Genomic DNA, 19,212 nt, shown 5'->3' on the forward strand with positions numbered 1-19,212 from the left:
CCCCTCAATTTTCCCAGTAGGCGATGCCTGTGGCTATGAATTTGAGTGGAAATGGTGAAGTACGATGACAAAGTACCCCGAGAGTTTGTCTGCACAATGGCTAAGCACCCAAAGGCCACTTGTCAAAAATAGCCCTCATCCTGGGGAAATGTGGAGGTCCCTGCAAACAGGTTTCCAGTAAATAAAAATGTAAACAGTAAAAGTTTATCCTGTGCTTTTGTCTCACAATCATCTTCAAAGCATGTTGATCACGCCTCTTGCGGCGTCTCGTGAAAGCATTTCAAAAAGAGGTTTCTTTAAAATGGTTTTGTATCTATGAAAACTTTACACGTCAAGATTTTGAGTTTGCTTGTCAAGGGGTCTGCTCATACATGCAAAGTTATAAAATGATGTAAAAATGTCAATCTTGTACTGTGTTCTGGAGAGTTCTGTGTCTTGTGCTAAAATATAGACTCTTTTTTGTTCTTGTTAGGCCTAATTCTACATCAACTCTGCCCAAAAATGTCCGAGAAGGTTTCACCACCTCGTTCTTCTTGATTTGTGTGTCTGGGGCTTGGGGCTGATCAACCAGTGCTAGGCTGCCATTGACCAAGCCAAATGGGGACAATGGCCAGCCCCAAGGATTTTCTTCAGCCTGATTGTCTAGAGTTAATGCCTCTGGCCTGTCTCAAGAGGCAGAGCCAGCAGGAACATCTACCAAAATGGCTCTATATTTATAGGACTCGTTTTCTAGCTGACTCCATTTGTATCCCTCTTTCAGATTTGCTAGGTTTCTTTTGCAAACATCTTCACCCTTATCACAGTTGCTAATTACGGAAGATGCAGATGAAGGGCTTCTCCGATTTTAGCCCATGGCCACTTCCTATAAAAGAAGATCTCTCTCTGCTTTGAAAAAATTTTCTGAGCAGGCTTCGGAGCCAAATTAAATGATTGGAACGCTGAGCGGTAGAGATCAAGGACCCCATCTAGTGGGAAAATAGGAAGCTGCCATTGCAGTTATTGAATGAAATTTGTAGGATGGTTGAAATTCCGGCCCAGCTCTTCCCATGGAGCCCAGGGACGCCTGAATTCTAAAGCTCAAAGATATCAGCCTTTCTCCGTAAGTGCGGGGGCAGGAGTGTGCAGTCAGAAAATGCTTTGTCAAGGGAAGGAAAAGAGGCCTCCTCTGTGGAAGGCTTCTTTTTATGCTCCCTTTTCCCTCTCCTGAGTAAAGAGAGTCAGGAGCAGTCAGCCTGCAGAGGAGCCTGGAAGACTCCAGAAACCCAGGAAGCTCAGCCTTGGGCAGCTACGGCGTGGCCATTCCAGCCGGGGACAGTCAAGGCTGGTCTGGCCAGAGCCTCGGGGCAGGAGCCCACTTAAGCAGAGCCCTGGTGCCTGAGGTCTACGGGGAATTTGTGCCCTCAGCTGGTGAAGGGGTTTTACTCTCCTGTTTCCTAAGGCAAGTCCTCCCCCGTGGGAGTGGATTCCTGTCAATAAGCCAGAAGCTCCGCCAGGTGGTAGAGAGAAATCTTTCTTTCCTTCTCATACAGCACAGACCTAGTCCCTGGGCAGTCATCTCACACCCTAGCAGGTCCCCTGGTGAATCTCTGCAGCCCACTGTGCATCTGTGAGTCTCCCAGCTCTTCACAGGACGGCCTCCCTGTCAGCTTCTAGCTCTCAGTTTAAATGTCACCTCCCCTGGGGGAACTTGAACTGCAGTCTCCAGAAGACTTTACCTTCTGCCGGCACCACTGTTCTCTGCCTGGCGCCCTGTAGGCTTCGCAGTGTTTAGCACCCGTGCCATGATTCAGTAGGTTTCCGTGTTTGTCGTCTCCCCGCTGGGCAGGGTCGGCCTCTGGTACGGTACCTGCCTTAGAGGAGGAGCTCCAGCTTTTGCATCAAGGAGGGAGAGGCCTGAGCCCAAGGGCTGGGAGGTGGGCGGTGGAAAAGGCCGGTGAAGACCCCTCTCTGCGGGCCCTGGCGCGTTTCCCACCTCCCCCCTAGAAGTCAGGACAGCCGTGCAATCTACCATGGGTGGTTAAGGAGATCACAGCGGGTCAAAGTCCTCTGCAAATACAAAGCGCTATCAAGGGCAGTTTATTTCCATTTGCTTGGTTCCACTTACTGTAAGTGCATCTGCTTTCCCAGATCCCTTTGTTAGGAGAGAAGAGGCGTGAGGTGGAGGAGGACCCAGCATCTCCCAGAACCCAGGGCCATGCAGGGACCGCCATCGTCAGCGATGGGGGAGCCCCTCGAGCCTGTCTGCCTGTTGGAACCGACCAAGCAGCTTGAGGCCTCGGCCAGGCCTCTCCCCAGAGGTTCTGATTTAATTAGTCCGAGAGGAGGTGCAGGCACAGGTCGGAAACAGCTCTCCGGGTGATTCTACTGTGCACCCCAGGCTGGGGACCGCGCTGGGCCCACCCCATGCTTACAGGTGAGTAAGCAGAGGCCGGGAGGGTAATGGTCGTGATGTGCCTAAGGTCACCAGCCTCGCAGCCTTGTTCCCTGTCACGGTGCACAGGGCGAGAGCCGGGCTACAGACACCCCAGAGCGGGACTGAGTCTGACAGGCCCATCTCTTGCATTTAGGAGAAGAGAGGGTGTCTACACCACACCCAGCTGAAGACCCGAGAACAGTGTGTGCCTGCCGTGCGGACGTGGAGCAGGAGCTGGTACGGTACCTCGGCTGGGGACAGGCGGCCACTCCCTGAAACTGCCCTGGGATGCAGCCCCTTCCTGGCCCTGGGTCTGTTGACAGAGCTCTTCAGGGTCCCCCGCCTGTTGCAGCTACCGCCGTTTCACTGCTTCCAGTGAGGGGATTCTGAGATGGATATAAGCCAGGGAAACACCGTGAGCTTTCACACCAGGCAGAGGGTCAGAGTGGCCCACTGCAGGTGGAGAAATCTGGTCCGGTGGTGGTTATGGCCAGATGTACACTGAGATTAAGGAGAAATCCAGAGCCTTTGGCAAGGGACACTTCAGTTTATATTTGAGGGCACACGGGGGGCTTGTTTTTCTCCGATGGAATATAGCTCATGGATGTAAAAGGGGTGGGAAATCCTTCGATGCACGTCAGTGTCCTGCGTTGTCTCAGATGGTGGCGGGGTCTCAAAGGTCTTGCTTCTGCAGACACCCCCTTATTAGAGGCTCTGGGTGTCAGAGGAGAAACACCTATTATATAAACAGTTTAGAAATTCCAAAACAAATGAACAAATCAGGGTGTATTTTACATGTTTACATTTAACAAGCAAATGCTTTTAACACACACCCAACGTGCAATGCAAGACGATCTTACTGTTTACAAGATAATCATAGGGTTTAGAAAAGTATGGAATCATAATACACTGCAGGTGGTGTGGTCTGACAATGGGCCACGAGTGTCAAGTTCTGTAGTGAGCATCTTTCTGTTTGTGTAGCTGTCACTCTATCACTGGGCGTATTAGCTTGGGTTGCTATGACAAAACAACATTGACCAAGTGACTTAAACAATAGACATTTAATTCTCAAAGTTCTGGAGTCTGGAAATCCAGAATCAAAGTGCTGGCTAATTTGGTTCCTGATGAGCGCTCTCTTCCTGGCTAGCAGACTTGAGTCCTCTCATGGTGGAGAGAGACAGAGCTCTCTGGTGTCTCTTATTATGAGGACACTAACCCCATCACGAGGGCTCCAACCTCATGACCTAATTTTCTCCTAAAGGCCCCGTCTCCAAATACCATCACAATGCGGGTTAGGGTTTCAGCACATGGATTTTGGGGAAACACAATTCAGTCTGTAGTAGTGGGTGTATCACAGCACTTGAGAATCCTACCACCTGTCGTTCTTCTGAGACCCTTTGTGAATGTGAAGCTTGAGTCAGTGTCTCTGCCCCTGCTCCTCTCCAGGGCTTGCCCTCAGCTTACTTACATTCTATAAGAATGGGGGACAGAAAGCAGGGAGGAGGGGGACCTGGGGTGCAAGGGGGTCAGGGACACTGTTGATTACATAAATCCTGATACTTCTGTGCCGTAGAATACTATGTAACCTTAAAAGTGAAGCTGAATAAAAATATTTGATGATCTGAGAAAACGTAGTGTCCACGGCTTCCAATCTATACATCCAGCCTGTGGGCCTGTTGCTGCAGCAGATGTAGACGTGCCAGAGCACGGGAGTGGAGACTGGTGGTATATTTCTTTGTTGTGCTTTTCCAAATTTTCTAGAGTTTCCATAATGAATATGTGTTACCTTTGTAATCAGACAAAAATATATATGCTGTTTTAAAATACTAATATGAAAGAAAAAAAGGAGGAAAGGAGGGAGGAAGGGAAGGAGTGGGGAGGGAGGATGGGAGGAGGGAGAGAGGAGCCCACCCCTCCTTTTGTGCTTGGTTGGTTGGGTGTCCCTCTCTCCAGGGGCACCAAGAAGCAGGAGACAGAAAGGGACAGAGAGGCCAGCCCGGGGTACAGAGGGGACATACAGTCCTCTGGACAGTCTGTCCTCTTCCCCTCCCGCTAGTGAGGTAAGGCCCAGACACAGTCTGTGCTCCTGGTGGCACCGGTCACAGCCTTGTTCAGGAGTGGCAGGACCCTGGAATTCATGCCTGCAGCCTGCAAGTGACCTGCTGAGCGTCCAGGGAAGCTGAAAGGTCCCCACCTCCCAGAGGGCTGTTCAGGGTTTGATTCCTTCGCTCAGTATATGAAACTTCAGTCATTAGTGATGGGGCACTGCTTAGAAGTTTAGCACAGGACAGGATTTTGGTTAATTAATCTGTATAAACACGTACACCGTTTATGATTTATTATTAAGTAATTTGCATGATGGGTTTGTTTAATTTCCACATGCACTCCCTTTAGTTTCCTGGATAACCAAGAGCCACACATGTATATGGCTGTACTACACACACCCAGACACACAGACACACACAGACACACACATCTCTCCTCTCTTACGGGGCCTGGTGCCTGAATCTTGCTGCTCTCACCCCCCTCTCCCTCTCCCTCCCTTCCCCTCCAGCTACCCCCCCCCCCCGCCATGTCCCTGAGGGATCCCCTTGCCACCAGGCAGCCCTCAAAGGAGGAGTAGGGGCAGCTACTAGACGGTGGGTGCTTATTGCGAGTTTTCTGGGTGAAGGAAGACAGCATGAATGCATTCGCAGCTCGGCTGGCTCACTCTTGGGCCCTGGGGACCTGGCCCTGGGTGGGTCACCCTCCTGGCCTCACACCCCTCCTGGCATCACCATTCCTCCCCCAGGGCCAGTGAGGAGGTCTGTCTCTGTGCGCCCTTTACCCTCTAGGTGGTCCTCTTCCCTAGTGGGTACCAACTCTGGGATGCCTCAGACTCATCTGGGGACCTTGTCAAACGCCTGAGGGTGAGGCCCTGGGATCTGCTCTCACAGCAGCAGCTTCTGCAGCAGGTGGCCCTTCTGGGAAGCAGCGTTTCACTGTTGTGCGTTATTTGACATCTCTAAGATAAGAACTGACCGAATCCTTCACTTCCAGGGCCTAATGACTCAGAATCTGATTAGTTCAGTAACTATTTACTGAGCCCAGTTTTCTGGGTCCGAGAATACAAAGATGAGTGAGAAGAAGCTGGGTTCCCTGGAAGACACATCCAGCTTGGGTTCTGGGTCCAAATGGATCTGGGTTCACCTTGCCCCTTGTTTGGGAGTGGGGTGCAGTGTTATCTATGTCTCCCCATCAGTAGAAGGAAAGTAATACACACCAGGGCGGCACATGAGATAGAAGAAAAGTGCCCAGGGATGTGAGCCGGTGGTAGGGTGGGTGCTGACCCCGCAGTCTGGGGCGGGCCAGTGGGAGTCTTAGGAGACCAGTGGGTGGGGGGAGGGGAAGTGGGACGTTTGCCAGGGGCCGCATCTCCTCCAGCTCCTCTGGTGACCCTGGCCCAGGCCTCTCCATTCCTCCACCCTGGGTTTGCCCCAGAGTCACCTGCTTGCCTTCTTGACTCTTCCATCAAATTGGTAACCAGTCCCCTGTGTTAAAGTCCCTCTGTTTTAAATGTACAAGCAGTTCCTATCTTTTTGTTAGATCCTGACATGCTATAGAATGAAAGGAGTGAGAGGCAGTGAACTGACCGGGGCTTGGCTGGGGAGGGAGATGTAGGCAGACGCCCCCCGGGACCCTGCCACGCAGAGAGGGAAGGATTCTAGGAAGGACGGCTTAGAGGTTTGCAAATGAGGAGGGGTCTGCGGCTGCTGCGGGGGTATGGATGCTGAGACCCCCCCCTCGCCAGGCTCTCTCCAGCCTCCCGGCTGCTCTCAGCCTCAGTCGCTGGGGCAGCCGCACCATCAGCCTCCAGGATCCGCGGTCCGGATGCCCGAGGCCGAGCAGCGGCACGCAGGGCACCCGCGGTCCCCGCCTCCGGCAGCCCCTGCGCTTGGTACAGGGATCCAGCTTCGGAGGGACGGTCGGGGGGCGGGGCTGACTTTGACAGGCGGAGGCAGGAGGTGGGCGAAGCCAGCAGCGCTTTCCCTCCTCCCCCCTCGCAGGCGCGGAGGGGCCGCTCAGTCTGCGTTTTGCTGTGGCGCACAGGCCAGTGTGGACCCGGCGCTGACACCCGCCTCCCTCCCTCCCCGCTCCGCGTCGCTTCCTCGGCTCTCGCTGCCCTGGGGGCCGAGGGCGAAGACAGAAGGAGGGTGGTTTCCTGCCTGAGATACCAGGCTGGAAAAGCAGGTGGAGGCCTCCAGTGGCATTTTAAGGAGCTCAGATCCACCTCATTGCTGTCATCAGGATCGAATGGGTCGATGCATTGCCTAGACCGACGCCTGGCACGTGGGTAGAACTCTGTAGCTGCTGGCTGTCATTCCTTCAAGAGGTGTCTCCAATTTCCCCGCCCTCTCCTTTTCCCTCCCCCTCTCATCGTGTAAAATCCCCCAGGCCCCTAGCCCTTCCCCCGGACCAGGTTCCTCATTTGGCACAATGATCTGGCCTCGGTCTTTGTCTATCAAAAAACCCAGCAATCACCAACCCCAGTCTTGGGCCAGAACCCCCGTGGCAATCTCCTCCTGTCCTGCCTGACCCTTTGTCCCCTGGAGGCCAGGACAATGAAGTCAACACTCTCACAAGTCTCTATTTTAGACCTTGTGAAGGGCTTCCCTTTTGCACAGCGCCCGCCCCCCATTTGCAAATACACTGCTGTTTGCAAATAAAGCATCACAGAACCTTGGGTGCATGTGGCAATTTAACACACGGATCAGAAGCTAATGCTTTTTAAATTTGTAGCTTACTTCAGAAATGTCTTAACTTCAGTAAATAATTTGAATATTCTCTCCTGCATCCTCCTCTCATCACCAGGTTGTTAAAGTAGGGTTTTCTCCTGAATGCAATTACACTATTTTTTTTAAGGTTATTATTAACAGAAAAGATGATTTATAAGCCAATTCAGTGGGGTCAACAAGATTAGAGGGAAATGTTTATTTATGTGTTAAGACAAGTGCATTTCGTTGGCACTGGTCGTCATGTAAAATACTACTTACAAATGATTCCCTATTAAAAGAAAAAAATTAAAGCAAGAAATACAAGTTCTGGCATATGGCAGGTGCTGAAGAGTGACTATGCCTTTGCTGCAATTTACAAGATGTAAATATATACGTGTAGCTCCATCAGTTCATATACATACACACACAGGCACAGACACGAAATTTGGACACACTTATTAATTTGGACATGTTTCCTTTCCCTCCAACTTATGTTCACCTTGATTACATCAGCGTGGATCATTCTTGCTTTGCTGTCCGCACTGCCCAGAGCTGGGAGTGAGTGTGTGCAGGTGCTGCCCTCTGGTGGAAGTTATAAAACATGCATGCTCAGCCAAATGAAAGAAATCACAGTCACCACCACCTTTTTAACAGCTCGGTAAATATTAGCTAATCGTGCTGTGGTTGTACTTATTTAATGACTGACAGAGGAAGAGGAAATTATGAAGGAGACTGAGAAGGAGTAGCCAGAGGAAAACCCCCATGGAGCCTAGGACAGTGATGAGTACAGAGTAGCCTCCAGTAAATATTTGTTGATTGATTAAAAAGAGAAGCCTGAAGGCTGTATGTAGATAGTCCGGGGTGGGGTTCAGTGCCAGCAACCGAGGTGACCTAATTCCACACAAGCACCGAGAATCCTGCTGAATCTGGACATTTCTCAATATTCATTTGCAGTAATCTCTTAATCCACCCAGCCCTGTGGCAGAGGCGTGAGGCGACTCTCTATCACCTCTTCGAGTTACAGCGTTGAATAGCCAGCCATTTCCCACTCAAAGGGAGTTAAAGGGTTTAGAGATGAAATATGCATTCTTGACCAGTGCAACCTCTGCCCTGGGAGCCTCAATTCAACCAATCATCAATATTTGATGCACAATAGCAGTTTCACTCCGATTCCAAGCAGAGGGAAACAACATGCTTTGCTGGAAGGGGTCGGCTGAGGAGCTGAGAATTTAGTCAGAAGATAATGCAATTACAGGTCAGGATGGACAGGTCCCTGGCATGTTTGCCCATCTTCTTGCAAACCTTGAAAGATTGAGTGCCTCTAGCTACACCTGTTTCTAATTTACTTGTCATGGAGAAAGACTGGCACGTCTGCCCAGGAGAGAGGATGTCACTAGCGGGCCCTCTTCAGAGTCTGAAGCAGTTCTTCATCCCCCGTCCAGCCAAGACTAGAGGAGGAAAAAAACAGCAAATCCTACATAGAGGGTTTTCCTATGAGCAAAAGTAACAGGTTTCTTTGGGGTAGGATTAAAAGGAAAAATTCCCATTTAACTCCTAGGAAAAAGAAAGGAAGGCCTTGCTCAGAGGAATAGAGGTTTAATATAGGGATTAGGGTTTACACAAAGTGAGAAGAAATTGGGGGAGTGAAGGCAGCTGGGAGGTCATGCAAAGAGCCAGAAGGGCAGCCTGAAACCCCTAAGTGCTTCTCTAAAGTTTGGTGGGAAACTGCTACAATTCCCAAGAATCTCTGGGAAATCTCCCACCAAATCTGGTGCTTGCCAAGAAACCTAGAAACCATTGTGACCCTTGTGTCTGGTCGGGCCCCCGGGGGCCTCCAGGGGATGATTGCTTCTCCTCACTTCCACCTTCCAAAGCTCAGGCAGCTTCCTCCCATTGGAAAACTAAGCCTGGACCATACAAGGAAGGGGATTCTGGGAAAGGAAGGCCCACTGAGAAGTGAGAGTGGTATCACAAAGTTGACAACTGACAGCACAACGCAGGCCTAGATTTACTTCCTCATTATGTGAGACAAGTTATTAATTCATTCACTTGATCAATAGCCAGTACTTTCTATGAGCCAGGTGCTGGGTTAGGGGATGGAGGCAGATTTAACTGCATAGGAGAGGTGATTTTTTTTCTCCCATTGTGCTAAAAGGGGAGGCTGGAGGTACGAACAAACGGTTAGTATGCACAGAAGTTATTCTGGCTGCTCACAGGTGGTGCAGCTCTCCTTCAGACACATGCTAGGGTTATACTTCCTCAGCTGCTTGGAAGCTGGGAGAGGTCGTGCAATTCGCTTTGGTCCATAAAGTGAGAACAGAAGGGAAGCCTGTAACTTGCCCTGGAAGGGTTAGGAATGATGCACCTTTCACTACGTTCTCATCCCCCTGCCGTGGTAAACAGCCTGAGTCCCCAGGAGGCTCAGAAAGGCAGAGCCCCCGGCCAACCCTCGATGGACTTGCAGTGTGATTGAGAGCAAAATCTGTGTAACAAGCCGAGAGTTTGGGGGTTATTTATTACCGCAGCGAAACCAACCCGTGCTGACACGTAACACTTGAGAGAGCACCGTAAGGAGTGCGAGGGCTGCTGGGAGAGGGAGAGGGATTCTCATCTCTGGATTGTCTGATACACTGACTGATCAGTCACCTCAGGTGGCTCTGATTTAGCTCACTCTTTGGAGACGAGCAAAGAGAACTGATTAGCGAGGGAGATACAGCAGTGGACGCCACAGACCTCAGAACAAACTCTCCCCTCTCCCCACTGTGCTCAGTGGCGGAGCTCCTCCCCCTGGTTTGGCTTTAGATGACACTGAACTGATGGATACAGGATGGGTGAGGGTCATATAAGAAAGCGGTCTTGAAAAAATTGTTTCAAAATAATCAGAAACAAGGGCAGAACTGAAAGAAGTGATCAGAATAGAGACCCACAAGGTCCCAAGGAGATATGTCCAATCTTAAAACTGGTTGGGAAGCAAGATGCATCACAGATTATCTGGGGGAGTTGATAAGCTTCTAGCTTGGTTCCATCTATTTGTGGTGGGCATTAATTAATTAAAGCACAAAACTGCAGAACTAGTACTTTATAACAAGACGATGGTTTAACAAAAATTTTTAAATTTATTAATGCTTTCATTTTCTGATCATATATTCTGATCATATATATATATTTCTGATATATCTTCTTTATATAAATATGTAAATAAGTATATATTCAACAGTTGTAGTATACTGTATTAACTATTTCACAAACTGTTTTCTTTTTTCAGCACATATTCATGTATTACTCTTGCATTTTATTTTATTTTTAAAAAAATTTTAATTCATTCATTTATTGGCTGTGTTGGGTCTTCACTGCTGCACGCAGGCTTTCTCTAGTTGCGGCGAGCAGGGGCTACTCTTCGCTGTGGTGCGCGGGCTTCTCATTGCAGTGGCTTCTCCTGCTGCGGAGCATGGGCTCTAGGCAAGTGGGCCCCAGTAGTTGTGGCACCCAGGGCCAGCAGCCGTGGCTCGCGGGCTCCAGAGCGCAGGCTCAGTAGTTGTGGCGCACGGGCCCAGTTGCTCCGCGGCATGTGGGATCTTCCCTGACCAGGGCTCGAACCCGTGTCCCCTGCATTGGCAGGCAGATTCTTAACCACTGCGCCACCAGGGAAGTCCCCAAACTGTTTTCTAACTTCCTTTTTCTCTTAATAGACTATAAATAGTTCTTATGTACGTAAATATTCTTTCTCTACATGACCTAAAAATAACACATTTATAGTTATTACAAAAACAATACCCAGGATAGTCACTACACATACACACACACAAGGGAGGATGTTGCACACGCTGTTTTCCATTGGACTTTTTTCACTTGTTACATTGTGTTTCTTTTCATATTATTAACTGTTGTTCTAGGGCATCATTTTAAATAACTGTGCTGTGTTCCATCATATAAGCATAATTTATTTAGCTAATTCTCAGTTATAGGAAATTTTGGCCAAATATTTGAGCACATCCATGATTTATTTTTTTTAGGATAAATTACTAGACGTGGAATGCCTGGATCAAAGTGAATGCACAATTTTAAGGATTTTGATGTGAGTTTCTAAACTACCCCGATAAAATGTTATTCCAATGTGTACCCTTACTAACAGGGTATTAGAGTATCTTTTTTTTTCCCCCTTCAATTTTTCCTACCCTTGCAACACTGAGTAGTATTTTTCTCAAAGTCTTTTCCAACAAGTGATAAATGTTATCTTATTTTAATTTAAATGTGCTTGATCCCCAGGGAGGTATGCAAATTGGAATAATCCCATTCTTCCCATTGCATGGTTCAAGGTCTCTGGGCTCTGGATCTGCCTGAATCCTTTGTTGAGTCCCTCAGGACAGTTCCAGACCCTTTTGAGTACACGTGGGTGACTCCTCATCTTGCCCTCAACCCTGAGCTCAGCTACCAACTGCCACAGACTGCGAGGCACAGGAATCCTTAAACCCTCCCTCAAAGGGGCGGGAGAGAGCAGGGTGTGTTATGTTTGGCATTTTATTGAAGAAACCGAAGGCTTTCCCAAGGTCACATAGCAATCATTGACAGATCTGAAAATAGAACTCTGATTTTCAGTCTCCATTCGTATCTGGTGCTTTTTCAGGGCCTCTTAAATCAGAGGGAAATGAAAGAGGCCTTTGGGGTGCTGGAAACAGGACGTCAGACCAGGGGCTTGGCATCTTACCCCCAACTCAAAAAAATAACACTACACTGGCCTCAAGTACTTTGACAAGTACTCCGATAATGATTTTGGGTGACCACAAAAAGGTTGAATCATTCATTCAACACATATTTATTGAACACCTACTATGTGCCAGTGTAGATAAAACCATGAGCAAGAGAAACAAAAGTTCCTGCCTTCCTGGAGCTTATTATTATCTCGCAAATATACCAGTTTCCGGTAGTCTGGCCTCTGGGATCCAAATCTCAACTCTATCACACAATGGATTCAGGATGTTGGGTACGTTATTATGCTGTTTGTTCCAAAATGTCCTCGTCTTTACGACGGGGATAATAATCTTACCTAATAGGTAAGGTTGTCAGGATTAAATGAGATAACAGATGTAAAAGCCCAGCATACCTAGTCAGTGCTGGCTATGATAATTATTGTAATTTTCACATGGAACCTCTACAGATGAACCATTTACATTGTTAATAACAATAGCTACTATGACTGAGCGAGCATTTATTGAGTGGCCATCAATCAAGCATGGACATGGACGCTTTACGTCTATTATCTCATGAGGAAGCAGCAGTGTTTCTTAAACTTGCTTGATGATCATGCTCTTCTGAGAGGCCTCTTAAAAAAATAAAATTTCCAGATTCCCCAGTCTCTCCGAGTCAGTATTTCCCCAAGAGGGCCTTGGGAATCAATTTTTTTAACGTGAAAAATAAAATATACACAAAATTTACTGTTTTAACCATTTTTAAGTGTACAATTCAGTGACATTAAGTACATTCACACTGCTGTTCAACCGTCACCATCATCCATCTCTAGAACCTTTTCATCTCCCCAAATCAGAACTCTGTAACCATCAAACACAAATTCCCCGTTCCCTTTCCCCCAACCCCTGGCAACCACCATCCTACTTTCTGTCTCTCTGAATTTGACTCTTCTAGGTGCTTCACATAAGTGGAATTATACAATATTTGTCTTTTTGTGACAGACTTATCTCATTTGGCATAATGTCCTCAAGGTTCATGCATGTTGTAACATGCGTCAGAACATCGTTCCTTTTAAAACTTAATAATATTCCATTGCATTTATGTACCATTTTTGTTTTTCCATTCATCTGCTGGTGGACATTTGGGTTGTTTCCATCTTTTGGCTGTTTTCCTTCTGACTCTACACACCATGGCAGCAGCAGAGAGTTGATTTCTGGCTGTGCTAGGGCAAGCAACCAGACACATTTAGATCCTTTTTGAACATTTTGCACCTGTTGACCTCACCTGTGAATGGAGTAATTCACCAGGTTGAGTGAAGGGCACTTAATTCCCATCAGACAATCCTCTCCCAGTGCACACCAGGGCTATTGATGGAAATGGTTCTGAGAACTGTTTCACCCTCCCCTTGATGACTGGAGGCTCTGTTCTCCATGCATGGGAGCCGTGGGACATGCCCTACGTTTGGGCCTGAGAATCAAAGGGCTGCCAGCAGCGGCTCTGGTACCCTAGGCTCCGCAGTGGTTTTGCAGAGGCTACAAGACTCTCTCCTCTGGATGCTATTTATACTATGCCAGAGACAAGTGATAGCCAAACTGGATATGTGGTCACCTAATTATTTTCTGAGTTACTGCCACCATCTTAAGAAGAGGGTCCCCACTTCTAATCAATGCAAGCACATCACTGAGGCTGCCTTGAACCACCACCTTGAACGCTCCATTAGGGCAGCTGCAGTGTTTTGTCCTTGTCTTGGCTCCTTGCTGCTTCTAGGAGAGAATCGCTGAGGCTCATCCAACAGTGGATGCCTGCTGGCCCAACTCTGGGGGCCCCATGAAGCAATCACTCCTGGGATGGGAGGAGGTGGGGAGCAGTGAGGAAGCATGGGCAGGGTGTGAGGGAGCTCCTGCATGCTCTCCTGGCTTCCTCTGCAGGATTGTTGCAGCAGAGGCAGCTAGAGGCCAGTTCCTTGTCTGGGGAGGAAAAGTCGGAAATACCTTCATCTTCTTGCCAAAACCTGGAAAATAGTTTTTCCCCCTACACCTCTACTTGAGTCCCAGAAGGAGAAATTTTCTTCTTCATCTGCTTTTCTCTTCTCCTTTCCTTACACCACGAATGAAACCAAGCCATTCACACAGAAATTGCTCCTTGTCCCCTTGCTGCTGCTATGACAATAGAAGCTGGAGCTGGACACAAGTCCATTGAGTGAAGAACCACAGTGTTCAGGTTCCTGTGCAGCTACAGGCAGCCATGTGAGTAAATTTTGGCCAATGGGAGGTAAATAAAAGTGAAAGGATGTGCACATCCTTTTCTTTCCCACTTTCCTGTTGGCTAAAACAAAGACATCTTACTCTGAGTCATCTTCGCCAGTGCAGGCAAGAACAATAATCCTATGGAATGAGGAGCAACAAGATGGGAGGAACCTGGGCCCCTGAATGGTCACATGGAGCAGAGACATCTGCCCTGGATCACCTTCCTCCACGTGATACACAAGAGAGAAAGAAATGGGTACATTTTACCTCTGATGTGGAAGCCAAACTGATACTCTGCAATAATACCCTCCAATTGGAGAGAAAAGGGAAGAAGAAAATATCAGAGGAAAAAGGTGAGTGTGGGGAAGGAGGCTGGTAGAAGGAGGTGAGGTGCAGGAGAAGATGGAAAAAACTGGACAGGCATGTATTTCATCCCATTCCAACCCCTAAAGCACTGTCAGGCTTAGCCTTCCACTTGGGCTTTGGAAAATCACAATCGATTTTTCTGTTGATAGTCATGTATGTTGGCTAAAGAAACACAAGCCTTCATGAGAAGACTATCTTTTTTCTGAGTCCTGATACATGCTGCAGTATGTCACCATGAAAATAATTAAGAATAAGTTGTGTCCCTAAATTTATCTTTCCAAGCATTATATAATTCACTCCTAATTATCCACATTCCTTTTGTATTTTGGGAAAAAGTGAGACCTATTCCTACAGTGATTTATGATGCTTGATTTTGGCTAATGTAACCTATTTTCTCGTTAATCTTTGCTGAACGTACTTAGGAAGATAAACTGATTGGGATATATAATACACCCTGAGTCAAATATAAATGATTTGGGGATTATATTCGTAAGACGAGGAACTATTCACTGGCTGCCCTCCAATGAGGTCCTCTTCCCTCTACCTGGCTGGTCAGCACAGCTCCCCAGCAGACTGTGGCCGTCCTGCTCTGATGAACCATGCCTTCTGATACTCATATGCTTGCGGAGTCCCCTCCGCCTAATCTGAGCTGGTCCTATGATTTGACTTAATCAGTAGAATTAAGAACATGGTGTTCTTTCCCATCTTAAGCCTTAAGGCTAGGCGGTTTCTGCCTTTGCATTATTGGAAGCCCTGAGCAGCGATGGCAGAATTCTGGCTACCCTGCTTGGAGGGACCATGTGGAGAGAGGAGAGGCCGTGTGTCCCAGCTCCCCTGCTGAGCCCAGCCCCAGCCTGGCCACCGTTGAATGCAGGCACAGGAGTACCACCGATACGCTCATTGCAAGTGCAGCTAAACTGTAGAATTGTGAGCAAATGAAATGATTTCTGAGTTAAGCCACTAAGTCTTGGGATGGCTTATACACAGTAACATAAATGAAGCACTAACTTTTCCTAAATCCCACACAGCTCCTGTTTAAGGTTTCTAAATGGAACTTTCTCACAATCCCATTTGCCACACCATCTTCTGCTCTAAGTTCTTAACCAGTCAGTGTTGTCATGTACAGTGATATGGGTTGTGCACTGTACCAGGGGACCCCGTCAAGGGAGCCAGTGAGGACTGCTTGCCTGGCCTAGAGAGGGCAGTCTTTTGAAATCACGTGACGATGCTGACAAAATATTCAGTTGAATCAAATCCAAAGTTGTTGACCTCCAAGCTCCCTTTAACTGCCTGATGTCACCTTCAGTCCCCGCTCCAACTTTCTCCAACCCAGTCTTTCATTAGTCACTTGTGGTCTTAGCCCAGCCTAGCCCCTCTACCCCTCACTCTCAGACACGCCCATTCTGCCTTCCATCAGTAGCAGTTCCCAAACTGGGGACGTGCCCTCCAGGGGAGGACACAAGTGTAGCCACCAACCGTCCATGTCTTCAGTCACCAGGATGCTTTCAGTCTTGTAAACCTCAGAGAGGGGCTGATGTTTCTTTACAGGCACACTTTTTAAGGACTTCCAAGCATGTTCAAGTAAGAAGGGACTGCAAAGCCGTCCGTTGTTATTCTGTTTCTGTCTCCAAACATGGAGAGCCAAGCCCAAGGGCACAGGAGTGGCTCTGCCACCCGGGAGGGCTGTGCTCCTTGTACAGAAGTCCTGAGACACAGGGCGCTGTGTCTGAGCCAGAGAAGCTGGTCTCCTGGGGAAATTCTTTTCCTCACAATTCACAGCACAACCACAAAGCGGAATGTTCCAGTAGGCTGTGCAAATGGACCAGCGTGACACGGGATACACGTTGTCAAACTTTGTAATCTTACCCTCCATTAAATATTCAGCACAGATGATTCGATCTCTTCCTTTTCTCAGCTTCTCCCTTCTTCCCCTGAACCCCCTCCCGCGTTGTACCTCCTCTCCACCTTAGTTGACTTCCGGGAATTGCCCACCCAGAGTTGCTTTCCTGTCAGGGATATGGCCAAGGGGATTTCTAGACATGGGGCAAGTGTACAGATTGTTTTCTTTGACTCCGAATTCTTTATAGAAAGCGCAGTTGCAGCCTGGCGGGGCTGAAGGAGCAACTACTTTGAGATGAACGTCCCACTGGGAACATCTCTGGTTATACCTCACCAAGAGTCAAGGAACCCACCGTGGGGGAGGGAAGGGATTAGATGCTCACCCGACTTTGTGCTGGAAGGGGATGGAATGCCGTCTCAGCAGGCGGGCTGCTCAGGACAGCTAACCTCTCAGGGAAGCTCAGCTTTATTCAGGACAGCAGCCTAAACTAGTGATTTCTAAGCTCATCGTTCTTAGGGCTGGTCCACCTGAGCCTTTGATCTCTACAAATATTGAAGGATGAGAGGCCTGGATGCAAAATATTGGCCTGACACAATAGTTTGGCAACTGTATGCTGGAGCTGTAAATTAGAAGTGGTAGTAATATTTTCATATTATAAAAGTAATAACTGCTACTTCTGCTTGAGCAAATATGACCTGTTAAGTGCTCCTCTGTATTACCTCATTTAATCATGATAACAACTCCGTGAAACAGGTAATGTCTGCTTGTGAAGATGAGAACCCTGAAGCTCAGAGTTTAAGTAACTTCCCCAAGCTGGCGGATCTGAGGCTCAAACCCCATCTGAGCGAGGCCCACACTCACGTTCTTTCCTGCCCCCCTGCCCTGCACACCAGGCGGGGAGCGTCACCGCAGCTCCAGCAGCACAGATAGGGCTCCCCTGGGAGCAGACAGAAGCTCCATCACCCTCCTCCACGCTTCCTGCCCACAGCTGTTGTTTTCTGGCATCGCTACAGAGCACATCCTCTGGACTGCTCTGCCCTGTCCTGGGATCCTGCCCTTCGGCTTTGAGAAATTCTGGAATAAAGCAAGGTTTGTTACAAGGAGTCACCTTATGCCGAGTCTCTGGGGTCCTGGTCAAGCCTCCAGGCTCTTGCCAGCTACACAGAGAGCAGGTTTGGTCTCCAAGAGCAGCGGGCTCTTTCCCAGTCCACAGTGGGGCTGGTATGGAGGGGCTGGGCTGGGGGCGAGGACGCAGGCCCTTCCCCCTTCCCCACCTAGGTGCTTGCCCAGTGTTCTCCACGATGCAAGGGAAGAGTCAAGCCTGCGGTGCCTAATTTGGGATTTGATGGGCAATTGTAGTGTCCTCGAAACACACTTTATAAGACCACGTGGTGATTTCCCACCCATTCCTTCTAGTGAGGCCATGAGAAAATCTAATATGGTATAAAAGCAGTTGCCGCTTGGGATGAATTTTCTTGAGCAGAGATGACAAATGCTTTTGCAGGGAGAGAGTATTCCCTCCCCTCGACCCCCTCAGTGGGAGCTCCAGCGAGAGGGTGGATTCAGGGGCTGGTCTGGGGCAGGAGGTGGGAGGGTCAGCTGGCTGGGTCGTGGCTGCTGCTTCCACCCTGCCCCTTAGTATTCATGAAGTGCTCAGCAGACGATGTTGCTAGAATTTTCTCTCAATTTTCCTCCTAAGTCTGGCCCTTAGGAAGAATCCAGCTGGAAGGTAGGGGTAGAGAAGAGGAGAATACCCATGAAGATAGAGGCTAGGTTCTTGTGACACTTTGGATGCGACAGAGATTAAACTTCATTTTTAATCTATTTAAACTTTTTCTCAATCTATGTGGAATAAGTATCATCATAAGCCCACTGGTACAAGCTACCGAGAAAGGCTATGCGGTCACAGACCCTGGATTCCTCAGAGAAGAAATTCTATCAGCTCTTGTCCATCCTGGGTTCTTGGATATTGTGTTTGTGTGAAGCCAGAGAAATGGGCTGGATAGAGAACCCCCGCAGGAGACCTCGGAGCGCGTGACTTTACAGCCCCTGGCAGCAAGGGGCAGTGGGACCAGAACACCGGGCTTGAAGCTGGAGCGCTGGGTCTGAGGATACCTTTCTCACTCGCCTGATTAGACCTTAGCTGAGCCTCCTAACCTCTGCAGGCTCACCTTCTCATTTGTGAATTGAGGAGCAATAATGATGGTGATGGAAATGATGCTTCTCTTTCAAGGAAGCCCCAAGGATTCAATAAATTAACATCTATGGAACTGCTTCATCAGCCCTAGGAGCACTCTGCAGATGTAAAGCATAAATGGGTCTACATATTCGGGACCACCTTACCACTGTGCCTGGGAGAATGTCACATGCAGAGGATGCACTCAAGAAGAATACATTTATAATGTCCTTTTAAGTCACATTTTAAAAGGCATGGTTATCTCTCTAGAGCAGGATATAAACATTAAAAAAAATTCTTTTTTTTGTATCGCAGATCTCTTTGAACATCTGATAAAACCATGAACACTTTCTTCCTCAAAAAAAAAAAAAAAAACAAAAACAAAAAACCCAGCAAACATAAACCATTCTAATACACACATCCCATAACATTTTATTACAGTTTCTCACAGTTTCCTCTGACACCCATCTCAGCTTAAGAAAATGCCTGTGCTGGAGAGTTTCAGGCTTCAGCTCTCTGAAATTTGGGAGAGAAATAGGCTGTGTAGAAAAATGAATGCAGTAATGATGTGTAGCATTTGCCTGGGAAGAATTCTAGAGGGAAGGTCCCTGAGATTCTAACGTACTCAGACGAGGCTCTTGAAAAATTAGTTCCTGTCTGATTGTAGAGAGTCTATTTAAATGAAAATGTGCTCAAGCTAAAGAACGGGATTTGCCCCGTATACGTGGCCA

This window comes from Eschrichtius robustus, chromosome 18 (assembly GCF_028021215.1).
Source record: "Eschrichtius robustus isolate mEscRob2 chromosome 18, mEscRob2.pri, whole genome shotgun sequence".
NCBI classification, from domain to species: domain Eukaryota; kingdom Metazoa; phylum Chordata; class Mammalia; order Artiodactyla; family Eschrichtiidae; genus Eschrichtius; species Eschrichtius robustus.